The 7932-nt window shown below is 48.4% G+C and overlaps 1 pseudogene; it reads right to left on the reverse strand.

Annotated features, from left to right (window-relative positions):
* Positions 1–7426: 7426 nt before the first annotated feature.
* Positions 7427–7541, reverse strand: LOC128109238 (uncharacterized; annotated as a pseudogene).
* Positions 7542–7932: the final 391 nt, after the last annotated feature.

Raw genomic sequence — 7932 nt, forward strand, 5'->3', positions numbered from 1 at the left:
CCAGACCTCAGCAGCCTGCTTGGCTTACAGCACTCAACAGTGAGCCAGAGTTGTGGACAGCTGACTGGGAGAGATGGCTGGATACTTAGGAGAGCCGTGACTCTTTCCCGTTAACAAACCCAGCTGATGTGATCTTCTGTGAGAAGATCCAGCCAGGCTCCTGAAGATGGCAGCAATGTGGTCCCAAGGATAGTCTGTACAGTAAAGCTTCTATACTGTAAAATGAGTCAGAATATCATTCCTTTTGAAGGCTGAATAATATTCTATTGCATGTGCATACAATTTGGCCAATCATCTGTCTTCAAGCATTTGGGTTGTTTCTACTTTTGGCTAGCATGAACAATTTTTATTATAAACACTGGTTTACAAATGTGAGTGTCCGTCTTTCATTTCTTTGGAGGTAATGTACTCAGAAGCAATGCTGCTGGGTCATCTGGAATAATTATTGCTTAACTTCTGGTCTCTTCAGCTACACTGTGAACTCTTAAGAGACAGAGTGAGTCTTGACATAAATATTTGTTGAATAACTATCATTAGCTCAGCGGAAAGGATTCCCCAAGGGCAGAGAGCGGAGATAAGGGCTGGGGAGAAGAAAGGGACTCCAGTCCCTCATGATGCCTGGCTTCTGATAAGCTTGCTAAGCTGTGATTAAGATCTTGAGAAAGGAAAGGCCAGCTGCAGGGCTCCACATGCAGGCTTCGGTCTTGTAAGCCCTACCTGTGGGCTAGCTCACAGGCTTCCAGGGGCCGACCGGGAAAAAGTATAGGGAGTTAGTGTTAATGGGTATAGGGTTTCAGCTTTTGACACTATTAACTGGACAGTAAACCATTCTTCTGAGTATGACTAAGAGAGAAAAATGCTGCTAATTATACTATGCATATCACGGACTTGAAGTTACATCTTTACTTCAGAGATGTTAAAATGTTGTTAATGGTTCTCTTGAATGGAGTCCTGCTAATACATGCTACAACATGGGTGACTCTTGAAAACGATCGTGCTAAATGAAAGAAGCCAGCCACTACGGGTCACACGTATGTGATTCCATTTATATGAAGTATCCCAAATACATTAATCTACAGATAGTCAGAGCTGGGAAGATTGAAACATCAGTGGATGGGAACTAACCAATATAAGCCTGCCTTGTAGGGCAATGCGAATATTCTAGAATTGACCGTGGGGATGATTTTACAACTCTGAGGTGATACTAAAAACCATTGAATGGCTTACTTAAAATGGGTGTCTATGTGTCGATATAATTGTAACCCAAAATATGATGGTTCTTTTTTTTTTAACTTATTTTTTATTTGTTTTTAGATTTATTCATTATGTATACAGTGTTCTGTCTGCAGGCCAGAAGAGGGCACCAGATCTCATTACAGATGGTTGTGAGCCACCATGTGGTCGCTGGGAATTGAACTCAGGACCTCAGAAAGAGCAGCCAGTGGCTCTTAACCGCTGAGCCATCTCTCCAGCTCCCCCACACCCCTTTTCTTTTTTAACTTTTTTTTTTATGATGGCTCTTAGAATGTAGAAAATATAAGAATAGCACAACGGCAGTGTAGGGATTAAAAGAGATTAGGTCAGTTAGAGGAGGCTCGAGAGTGCTTTTGGAGTACACAGGAGAGCTATGGGTATAGGCAGAAATGGAGTCAGACATACACAGGCAAGGAAGGGGCAGGGAAGGCGGCCGTCTGTGGAGGCAGCAGCTTATGCCAAGGCCAGGAGACGGCAGGGCTGAGCGAAGGGCAGCGGAAGCTACAGAAAGCGGCCCCGGTAGGAGAAAGTGTCAAAAGGCAGGCTGGCACATGGAGGTGGGTTACTGGGATGTGGTTCTTTGAATACGCAGTGGGAAATCTTGCAAGTGTCTCCAAATGACCATCTTTAAAACTCTGTCACCTCTATCCGCAACAGAAACGTATTACTAAGGCACCTTGTAGCTCCAGGACTCGCCGCCGACCTGACTGCCAGTACAGTCAGTCCCCTGTGGACCTTCAAGCCAGAGGACCAAAAGGTTACAAAAGCAAAGGGCACTGCCCCCGGAAACGCTGCGTTTAACCAGAGGCTGGGAAGAGCTGGCGTTTCTGACAGGAAGCCAAGACATTCCAGAAGTCACATCTGCGGAGCCAGGAAGCTGAAGGAACCGAGCACCAAGCCACGACGGAAGAATCAGGCACCGCCTTAGTCCAAAGGGATTGAGAACCAACAGCAAAATGCCACAAGAGGGAAACGGTCTGCCCGGAAAGGGCCTGGAAAGACGCCAAGGCAGGCACAGGGATAGCATCCCAGGCGAGGAGCCCGCCAAACCACACAACAGCTCCAAATCCGGTAAATTCATACTTGGTTGTGGTGGTGCACACCTGTAATCCCTACAACTGGAGAGGCTGAGGCAGGAGGATCAGGAGTTCTAAGCCAGCCTGGGCTGCAGAGAGATCTAGTTTAAAGCTGTTCTACACCATGTGGTGAATTAAATAAAATCCCGTGGTTTGTTAGCTAAAGACTGAATCTGCCTGTCCTGAAGCACCCAGCCTGAGGCTGCACCATGAAAAAGAACAGGGACACACAGTAGGCCCAGCTCAGATTTCACAGGCCTATCTGTCAGACAATCCTAGGCAGTCCAGCCCTGGGGCCTGAGCTCTGGTGAGTTGCAGACCCTTCATGGATTCTTATTCTAGGAAGGGAACTCTAGGTGGCTCAGCTGAGGAGGGGGCAGACAGGGAGATATGGATGGATGGATGACAGAGTACACCCCAGCCAGATGCCAGCAGAGGCAAGAGGTATCTACACTGATAAACAGAAAAGAAAATGATGCCTCCGCCCCCTGGGCCCCCGCCTCCGCCCCCTGGGCCCCCTGCCTCCTACAGATCTCCTCAATTTCCCCTAGAGTTGCAGAAGTCTTAAATGAGCCAATCATTCCATCTGAGTAAAATGAGCAGCACAATCCCACGTCATCATTCTAAAAGTCCTGACTCAGTTCCCTAGTGCAGGGTACCGCGAACACCTGTGCTCAGGCCTGAACTCTCGTTTTCGGTAACGGTGGCTGTGCCGCCCAAGGCAGAGCACAGTGGCGAGGAATAAATAAAGCAGCCCCGATCTTTGTAGGTAAAATCAAACTGAAAGCCGGGCGGTGGTGGCGCACGCCTTTAATCCCAGCACTGCGGAGGCAGAGCCAGGCAGATCTCTGTGAGTTCAAGGCCAGCCTGGGCTACAGAGTGAGTTCCAGGAAAGGCGCAAAGCTACCAGAGAAACCCTGTCTTGAAAAAAAAAAAAAAAATCAAACTGAATTGTGTATTTACCTGGAATATAAACCCACTCAGTGCTATGAAGGCTCTGCACCATCCCCCCCATCCCTCCCCCACCCCCACCTCCTCACCCCTCCACCCAGTTGTGCCGGTCACTTGGAGATGACTTGCTGGCAGGTATCATACAGTGTGGCTTCTTCCAAACAGAACTAGAAACCCCCTCCTGGTTTCTGCCATCTCCTCATACAAAGCAGTCCAGGGAGAGACGCAGCGGTGATGGTGGGGAGATGGGGAGATCTGGTGGAACTCCGGCCCGCTCTCTTCCTTACTCCGAGAGGAGGCTGTATGTTACCCCCCCCCCCCCCCCGCCCCTTCCTGGATCCACACTCAGCTCTGCTCTTTTCAACCCAGGAGCAGGGACTCCAGGGCTCTGATTCCAACCCGGGCCATAAAGGTAAGGCAGGGCAGTACAGAGAGTCTTAGTCTGGAAGGGGTCTGGGGCTTTAAGCAATGTGAAAATGCACAGCGGAACTGACCATGGGCCTGTCTTAGCCCAGTGGCTAATTCCTCAGCTATCCCAATTCTGTAGGACCAGTGCAGAAGCCTGGAGGTTGAAAAGCATCCTGGACCACTCTTTTTTTTTTTTTTTTTTGGTTTTTCGAGACAGGATTTCTCTGTGTAGCTTTGCGCCTTTTCCTGGAACTCACTTGGTAGCCCAGACTGGCCTCGAACTCACAGAGATCCGCCTGGCTCTGCCTCCCGAGTGCTGGGATTAAAGGCGTGCGCCACCACCGCCCGGCCTGGACCACTCTTAAAAAGTGCTGCCAGAGCTCTAGAAACTCAGCCATGATCCCCACCACAGAGGGCAAGCACCCCGGCTCTGCTGCCTACCCTGCCCAAGGCTACCACGTGCCCGCTGTTCAACCTGACACCCACTACTGCTCCCCTTTCCCACGTGATCCAAGGCAAGCTTTCTCCTTCTCACCATGTATCCCAGGCTGCTCTCAAACTTTTAATTCTCCTGATTCAGCCTCCTGAGTGCCAACCACAAACAGCCCTTTTTAAAATCACAGAATATTTGCGGGAGCTGTTGCCTGGGCCCCTTATCTCTGCCCATAAAACCCTTCCTGCCCTTCAAGGCTCACAGGCCCTGTGCGCCACCAAGCTGTCGGTTTTCAGTTACCAGGACTCCTTCCTCCTCTAGACCCAGATAAGTCCCATCTCTATATTATCCCCTCGTGCTTAACATACTCCATGCTGAGGTTATTTGAATACGTATGTATTCTCTTATGATGAGTTCCTGGATGACAGAGGTCACACATCCTAGCATTCATACCATCAGCTTTGGTCATACGTAGACTAACAGGAGCTTGTCCACTACATTCCCCCAAAGACATGGGGATGGGAGAGATAAAGTTGCCTCTCCAGTGATTTCCAAAGGTTTTAGCTACATGGACTCTGTATACCTTCTTCCTGCAGCAGAAGCATTGTTTCACACCCACTCTCAATCCACAGGCAGAAGCCAGATCTCAGAAACAGTGGTACCTTCCAGGTCTAAACAAAACATGTATTCTGTCTCCCTCCGAATCACGACTCATCCAGGAAGGGTATAAGCTAAGCCCTGCCAATGATATCTCATTGCGGAAGACTTTCCTGCAGTATTGATAAAAAGAACTCTTTTAACTGGACTTGCCACAGGGAGGGTGTGCATCCAGAGTCAGCTGCAGCCGCCATGCAGCAGGAGACACTTGAAAATGAAGAGCAGCAAACCCATGGGAATGGGTCCGTGACGTGGAACCCTTAGCCCCAGCTACGCCAGAAATGTCACCCATTCTGAGTCACATTGCCCTTCCCTTAGAGTCAGAAGAATGCTGTGAACCCCCTGACATTTCAATAGACTGTGACAGAAGTGAGTGTGATGAGCCATTTCAGTGGGCTACGAAAGAATTAGACAAGGCTCCAAACCTGCATGGCGGACAAGAGGTGATTTCTAAGAAGTCAGGACTAGACCACCACAGAATTTTAGTAAACAAAAATGTCACAAATTATATAGTGGCCCTGAACGTTGTCCCTGATATGTGAACAGAAAGGAGATGAGTCACCACACCATGGAATCGGCACTGTCCACTTAAGCTCAGGTAAGGAGAATAAGCCCCTGGGATTATAAATACTATTTCCAGCAGGTCTTGACCTTCTGCAGTTTGACTAGCCACAGCCTCTCTTTTTCCTAATTCAGTGTTCAACAAGTCCCTACGATAATTTCCCCTTCAAGTTGTACTAAGGAGAAATGTGTTTATCGCGTCAATCTCAAAGTGGCATGAAAGTTCGTTCTCATTGTAAACAAATCATTTGCCTCTGATTTTATACACCAGGTCATAGTTTGGGCTAGCCTGAGCTTCTTCCCCTTGTGACATAAGAATAAAATCAGACAGGTCAGATCCCAGCTAATGCCAAGCTCACCCTGTGAGCCTTTTATGTTGTAATGGCTATCATTTATTTTTATTTCAGCATTTGTAACATTGAATGCATGTTCGATTGATTGAGAAAGACCCAGGACAGTTCGTCGGCCATGTACAGACAAAGGCAGGACCGCCAGCATCCCACCTGAATGGCCCTGTTCTAGAGACACTTTCCCTCAGCATATGTCAGCCAAGAGCTTCAGATGGGCACCTGAGCGGCAGGGTGGCTTGATGGGAATCCAGGGTCCTTTAATGAAATGAATGACCTTAGAAATGTGTTTTCATTGGTGACATTTAAGGAGTTCAGTGTGGGGGTTAGTGTAGTGTGCAAGGTGCTTGCTGTACAAGACTTGAGTTTGATCCCCCAGAACTCATTGAAAAAGCGAGGTATGGTGGCACGTGCTTATAATCCCAGCACTGGGTAGGCCGAGACGGGTGGATTCCTGAGGATCTCTGGCCAGCGAACCTACCCTACTTGGCAAGTTCTAGACAAATGAGAGACCCTGTCTCAAAAAACAAAATGAACAGCCCCTGAGGAACAACACCTGGGCTTGTTTTGAATTTTGACTTATGCACGCAGGCACACACACACACACACACACACACACACACACACACACACACACACACACACACACACACGGAACATGAAATGGCTAAAAAAGACTAAGTATTCCTTGACCCTATGTACACAGAATAAAACCACAGTGAAGCCACCTAGCCCCAGATATCGATGACTGTGTGCCGCTGCCCAGCCCCCTCCTCCTCTGGATTGCTGGGAATCCATTTGGAAAGCAAACACTGCTAGGCTTTTGGAAAGGCACCCCAGAGGAAGCAGATGTTCCAGCTCAGCCCGGGTTCATATTCTGTCCTGGTGGACCATCTCTCGGCTCACTTCTCTGCCTGGTGAGGAGGCTCTTGTTAGGGGACCGAGTCTTGACAAAGCAGCCAACTCTGGCTTTACTGGGAAGCCATCAGAAGCCTTCAGAAGAAGCCAGCCCTGGCCTTCAGGTGGTGTCCTTGGCTGCCAATCTGTTGGCTGAGTCCTGGAGCTGCGTACCAGCTGGCACTGGTTGAGGGAGTGTAAGGCATGGCTTGGACTCTAAGGTCACTGAGCTGGAGAAAGACTAAATGGGAGGGAGGGAGCGGGTGCCTCCCTAACTAACTATGCCCCTGCCGGATCGAATGGTCAAAAACATCCAGCCTTTCAGCCCTGAGGAAGAGAAACCCGGATTCTAGCAGCTTGCGGAGTACAGAAGATGAGCTGCATTCGGCTCTGCCTGCTGGTCCAGGAAGCCCTTAGCCACCAGTGTGCACTGCACTTTGGGTCTCACACACAACTTTCCAGGCACGTCCTGAGGCCAACCCTTAACTCTTAGGATGATGGGTGTGTCAGGAGCTGAGGTGGAGGCTGACTAAGGGGAGGTCATGGCAAAGAAGAATGGACTTCACCGGGGGCAGTTCTTTTTAAAGTTGACACATTTAATGGTCAAATTTAAACACATTGCCGATAGACTTTTGAAGTGCGCATGTGGCCTTTTTAGCAACATCCATTAATAGCCTAGCTCTGACCCAGAAAAACTCTAGCATTACCTAAAAACTTCAACATTTTCATGTGAACCATCAGAATTAATTGCAATTCTCAATTCAGAAAAAAAAAAAAGCATGTAAGATAGAAGACAGTATAAAAAACTAACATGTAGTACCTGGTACAGATCTCTTTTACAAAAAATTATGGACCGCTTCATGAATTTGTGTGTCGTCCTTGCTCAGGGGCCCAGGGGCCACGCTGATCTTCCCTGTATCATCCCAGTTTTAGTGTATGTGTGGCCGAGGGGAGAACTGATATAGTTCTTAACAAAACCATTCCTTTCCGTCATAAAATCCCATTGCCCTTGAGTCTAAAGGAAGCAGGGTATGGAGAAGAGGTTTGCTCAAAGTCACAGCTTGTAAGAGAGAGGGACACAGATCCCGATCGCAGCCACCCAGCTCCAGAGCCCCAGCTCTGAATAGTAAACTCTGTGTCTTGCTACGTTGTTACCTCGGTCTTTTCATTTTCTCAGCTGCATGGAAGTTGTCAAATGTGTTGTAATAAACATGTTTCGTCTGGAGTGACAGCTCTTATGTCCTTCTTAACGGCAGTAACTTATATTTCCCATTTTTCTTCTGCTACTGTAAGCTAATTCTCCTTTAGCTCTGGAGTGTCTAGGTGTTGCTCTAAGAGCTTTGGGTCC

This window comes from Peromyscus californicus, unplaced genomic scaffold, assembly GCF_007827085.1.
Source record: "Peromyscus californicus insignis strain IS unplaced genomic scaffold, ASM782708v3 Scaffold_13__1_contigs__length_99412109, whole genome shotgun sequence".
Taxonomy (NCBI): domain Eukaryota; kingdom Metazoa; phylum Chordata; class Mammalia; order Rodentia; family Cricetidae; genus Peromyscus; species Peromyscus californicus.